Source organism: Falco cherrug, chromosome 6, assembly GCF_023634085.1.
Source record: "Falco cherrug isolate bFalChe1 chromosome 6, bFalChe1.pri, whole genome shotgun sequence".
Classification (NCBI taxonomy): Eukaryota; Metazoa; Chordata; class Aves; order Falconiformes; family Falconidae; genus Falco; species Falco cherrug.
In genome coordinates, this window is record NC_073702.1 from 88,690,399 (window position 1) to 88,696,398 (window position 6,000).

The following is a 6,000-nucleotide window of genomic DNA, read 5'->3' on the forward strand; positions in this document are numbered from 1 at the left end:
GAGAGATGGCAGCAGTTATGTACTGAGGGAGACCTGCTCATGGAAGGAGGCACTCCATGCCTGAGGGGTGTCCCTGAGGGACTGTGGCCCATGGGTGACCCACACCAGAGCAGGGACACCCTTGAGGGACTGTGGCCTGCAGGCAACCTGCTGCCTGAAAGCTCCCACAGCTATTCATTTTCTAATTCCTTTCTGCTATGAGCTGGTAGGAAGTTCTACTGATCCAGCAGTGACTCGTATGTATCACCATGTCAGGGGAGCATGCCAGAAGATGTGTGTGAGTAGCAGCAAGGATAATACTGGAAAGCCACTAGCAGGGCTGACCTGGAAAATAGTATCAAAATGATCTGGAAATTCTCCTTGTTGCCACCCTTACATATTGGGACTGTTCCCGAAAGAACAGGGACAGACTAGGATGAAGTGGGGAAGAAAGCTCTTCAGAGATGAGAGCTGCAAGTTAAGGAACTGCAGATGCAGGGGGAAACAGAAGGCTCACTTAATGTTGTTCAGGATGTGGAGCAAGGTCCAAAACAGCTGAGCCATTTGGGGCACCATTTTACCTCCCTGGCTGGGAAACACCCATGTTGCATCAAGAGAAGAGACCTCACCACCCATTTCAGGTCTGGATGCTACAGCTATTTGACTCATCAACCTAGGTGCCTCCAACAGTGGTGTACTTCGCTTGTACTACCTTCATCATCTGCCTTGTATGATAAGAGTATAGTAAACAAATGAAAAATTCCGTCATATTCTTGGGTTTGTGTTTTCCAGGAACGAGGCATGAAATTTGTAGTAAGCGCTTAGACTATGTTAACCCCAATAATGTAGTCCACAGGGGCAAGCATTTTTAACACATATATTTTCAAACTGTTGTGACTTAGTTACATTTGTTGCAGGAACAAGAAGTTTATAATAAGCATGCATTCAGATCATTATAGTATTAACCCATACAGTCTACTCAGCTGGGAGGAGGGTTGAAGGTGGTGGACAGTGCATGTATTCAGACGATGATAAGGCTGACCTGCATCTCTTTCTGTTCATCTTTGCAACCCTCAGGATCGTGCTCGGGCAGCTTTTATCTGTTTCCCACTTGCTTACACATTGTTCACACCTACTCCCCCTCCAAGACATAACAGCTGAACCACTTACACCCCAAATTCCCAATACCAGAACAAGGCTCCTTGCTGAGACTCAGGGTCACTCAAATTACTCCAACCCCAGACGATGCCAAGCCTACATTTTTCACCAGCTGTTGTCCTGGGCGCACTTACTGTTGCTAGCAAGACAGCCTTCACTGAGGGAATTTTTCCTTAAGTTATTGCAAATTAACACAAACTTCTAATCATTGATTTGGGTGATGAGAAAGAAGAAAACAAGAAATTAAACTCTCAAGTAAGCACCTTTCCTCCTCCCTTCCCAGTTTAAGCTGCCTTTTGCTTTCACCACAGGTTACACACAGCCTGTCCCAACCCCATTGCTGACGCAATGGGCAGCGCAGGAGGGAGGGCGTTGTGAGCATAAATTTGCTGCCACGCTTTGCTTTTCATTGGATTTCTTCCACTCCTCTTGAACCCCAGCCTTCCTGCCCCTGGCATGGATTGGACGAAGGGCAACATACCATTCCTGTTCTCAAGACACAGCTAAGTGATTTTTGTCAGTCAGTGAAAACCGCACTCAACATCCCTTGCTCTTTTCTTAGCCAGTATTCAGAAAGCCTTGCAAATGTTCACAGTATTCACAGCAATATAAAAGGCCAAGGCCTCAAGAACACGCACAATGCTGAGGAATAATGTTTTATTACTAAGCAACAGTGGAAAAAAAACCCCACATTGGTTCAGTGCAATATTCACCACATTGCATGAAAGGAATTAGATTGTCAAGCACATCTCAGTACCTCCTGTACTACTCTTACACCATTCTAGCCACGCAAAGCCTTCAGCAGTGCAGCACAACTGCCTACACCAGAACAGTAACTCCTTTGCAACAGGCAGCCTGGACTGCATTTGGGAGCCTGGCGCATTTACTGCATGTTTCTGCCAAGATACATCTTAACTTGCAGCTGACTTCAAAACACAAACCACTTAGCAATCCACAATATGATACTTTCTAATCTCTAAAATCCCACACTACCTACACTAAAGGCAGGAGGCTTAGGCCTTGAAATGCCGAAGTGTTAACAGAGTTGCACTGACAGAAACAGCATTTGTTTTGAAAACTGCTCAAGTGTATTGATACTAGATCAGGGCCCATCAGAGTCTGCCAGCTGAACACCACTTCTCATGCTTCTCTCTGTGTTGACTGCTATACTTGCTAAGACGTCTCTCAAGCTATGCAAGTCCAGAGGGAAAAAGCTGTAAACTTATCAGAGTGAAAAATAAGCCTATTCTGTGGCTATGTCTTACCAGAGCAGAACAGCTGGAATCGTGGCAATACTGGTTGTAAAAGTACCGTTTCAGTGTGAGTTTACAACTGCCACACTCCCAGAGCTCCCTCTATCAGGAAAGGGACAAGTATTTCCTGACAGATAGTAGGAGAACATTTACCCCAACACAACAGCACCAGCCAAAGGCTCAAGCAAAAGCATCTTCTGAATCAGAGAGGAATGATGACTCATGTTGCTGAGATTTGAAGCCTGTAAGCACTCTTTCCTCTGCGAGTATGTACATATCAGTTTAGCATGGCTGTCTACAATGGCAGATAGCTATAATTTATCTCAGCTGGTGTGTCCCTGTTTAAGGGAGCCTCCAGCAGGCATTTAAATTTAAAAGAACAAAAAATGAAGGGCTGGGGAATGGTTCCCATTCTTCATGGACTACTGTCTACTCTTCATGTTAAAATATAACCATTGGTTGAGAAGACAGCATATACTTAGAGGTATGCTGCATCAGTGTCCCCATGGAAAAAAGACTGCTCCCACCACGCTCCCATGGCTGTCAGACTACCTGAACATGCTAGCGGTGGCAACTCTGTTCCCGGGCACCAGGGAAACACAGTAACGGCGTGTAGGAACTCTGTCCCCACTCCTGCAGCATGCAGGTTTTGCATGGAGGTTTCACACAGCGAACCAGTCTCCTGTGTTCTGGACAGCCACTCTGGGCCACTTAGCTTAACCACACACGTCTACCTCATTACCCAGACCCAAAATTAGCATGGAAAATAAATGAACGCTATACCACAAGAGCCCACTGTTTAAATGCACTCTCATTCCCTAACTCAATCCGAATTTTGCATTCTGCTACAAGCTGACAAGATAATTGTTAGGTAATTACACTGTCTTCATTTCCAAGTGCAGCAAAGATGCAGTAGCAAGAGAATGTACTAGCATGATAAAAATTACATGTTTTTCTGCTTTTCAAAAGTTATCCAGCTGGCCTGTATATTACCAAATAAGTAGTCGGCTGAAAGGAAACAATGGCTGGAGAATGCTTCAGAGCTCTGCTTGCTGCTCTTGTTTATGTTGCTGGCACTCGCAGCTACAATAATAATAGAGGATAACAATAAATGGTAGCATGCTCTGCACCACTGCTTCCCTCACATGTTGAGAGGTGTGACACCTGCCGCCCCCAATGGCACATGAGAGGGACAGTGGGTGCAACAGAGGTGACAGAACTTGGGGGGTATCACCAGACCTTTGTCAGCAAAACCTCTGGTGGCAATAAGGTCACTTCAGCTGTTCCAACTGTATTTGTACACTATAGTTATTGCAGCCCAGGTAGATCTACCTGAATCAACTTTAAAAGCAGCTCAACTCAGGAGTCCAAACTGTGCCCAGGTAGAATAATGTGTCCTGCAAAAATCCGGCTGGGAAAGGTGAGCCAAGTTGTTGTGGCTCTCCTCTGCCAGCATTCAAGTGAGCCAGTTTGACTCTAGTTATGGTGTGCTCACATTAGCAGAGACGCTCTAGTTTTCAGGATCACTGATGCCACGACAGCACCACAGGGTAGGCATTTCATCCTAGTAGCTCTTCTGAGTACAAGCTGCAAGATGGACCAGTAAGTTCTGTTCCTGGTGAAGATTTCAGCAATCAGTTATGAAGGACTGCTGTTCCTGCCACCTACCATAAGCCACAGTTTTATTGTTGCCATGAGGCACTGTGCCAATTCAGCAGGAGACAGCAACTCACCATGAAGCCTAGCCCACGTAAGAGCACAGTTTTAGCTGCATCCAGGCACTACAGCTGCTCACGCAGCATAAAAACAGACTGACTAGAAACAGAATTTTGATTTGGTTCAAAGATACCAAAAATGCTTCCATTTGAAACAAAACCTTAATTTTTGATCTTCAAAAAAATGTATGTGGAAATTTCATTTTCCCTCCCAAAGATCTCGTAAGAGAAGAATCAACCACCTTGTGTCATTCATTCTGTTTTGCAACTGTTCAGTGAAAATATGAACCGTCACAGAGGAAGGCACAGAAAGGCCCGAGTCTCCTGGGTCTATTTGTATTCCCTGTAAAATCCCATGCTATCACATAATAAGCAAGCGATTTTGCTTCTTTTATAATCACTGTGTATCTTACTGGGGCATGAGAGTTTCCTCTCCACCTGTAAAGCACCCTCAAGTCCAGAACTTCCCTTGGTGTGATGGTATGATCAAGTGCATGGCTGCTGATGCCATGGGGACTTGGTAGAGTGCAGCAGGTCCTGAACTGTCTGCAACAGATGACTCAGGGGCTTCTTTTGCTTTTTATGAGGAAGCTGACTTTTACTTACTGGCATCCACATTTTTCAAAGTGTGCCACTTACAATGAAGTCTTAGATAGGAACATTTTTACTCACTGGGATGAATTTTTAGTTCAAGATGGAAGGAGGTGTTCACAGCAGGGACCCTAAGCTTTGCTTATCTGTAAGTGCTGCAATACAGAGCTATTTGGTCTTAAAAAGCCTGCATCTGTTCGTTCACTGGAATGCCTCTCCACTCCTCTTCACCATCCCTCAGCTTTCATGAGGGACTTGCCTAAATCTGACACAGGAAATGGTTTTACATTTCCTATCCACCTCTTCCCAGCACAGTGAAGGAACAAGTCCTTAATTAACGGGGACCATACCCTAAAACACTCTAAAGCAACCCAGGCAAACTTCTTCTGGAGTTATTCCTGCATATTCCAGTTACTACAATTTTCAGCTAAGGCTTGTAGCTCATGATTGGTTTTGCTAATCATTGGTTTGATCACGTCTTTCTCCTCTCCTTGAGGGACTCAAAAGTCATCACTGGGGGCACAGGTGGCATTGAGGAAGCACTCAGGCAACGGAGAGTTCGATCTCGTGCTCCACATTTCACAAAATCATTTCATATCACAACTCTTACATTTGTCTGTGAGTACCAGGGATGGATTTGGATACTACAGACAGAGAGACCAGAGGGATGGTGTATTACTGCGAAGGGGGGAAGAAAGGAAGGGTATAGGTGGGAATGGGCTGGCAGAGAACAGTTTCAATCCACTGTCTGAAAATGCAAGCAGTGTATTCCTTTCACTGTATTGCTTCTCACAGAGTCTGCCTCCAAATGAGATAGGCCTGTTCGGAAATCTGCTCAGTAGAGTCATTAGAAAAATGACCTAGATTCAGTTCAATTAGACATTCAAAATAGGTCATTTAAATTACTCTCCAATAGCATCTATTTCCCCTCAGTGAATATGCAGGGCCATATGTGACAAGCGCAGCTGTAGACACTGGAAATGTCCACGCTAAGTGAGATGAATCTCAGCCTAAACATCTCAAAATCATGTGGATTTATCATCTCAGCATTCCTGAGAGACATGGCAGTACTATTATTGACAAAGTCAGGCAAGAGAAATGACAATATATAACTTCAGGCCTAAAACTCAGGCTTAAAAACGGGAACCTTGGTTTCCTATGCTATCACCGAAGCTCAACAGAACGTGATATAGAGAAAGTTCCTAAGCAAAGTGACTTGAGTCAACTCGCTCAGGAAATGGATTGCAGGAAATGGTAAATGTATGTCTCGGGTAGATCTACCTACCTAAGAAACTACATGTGCA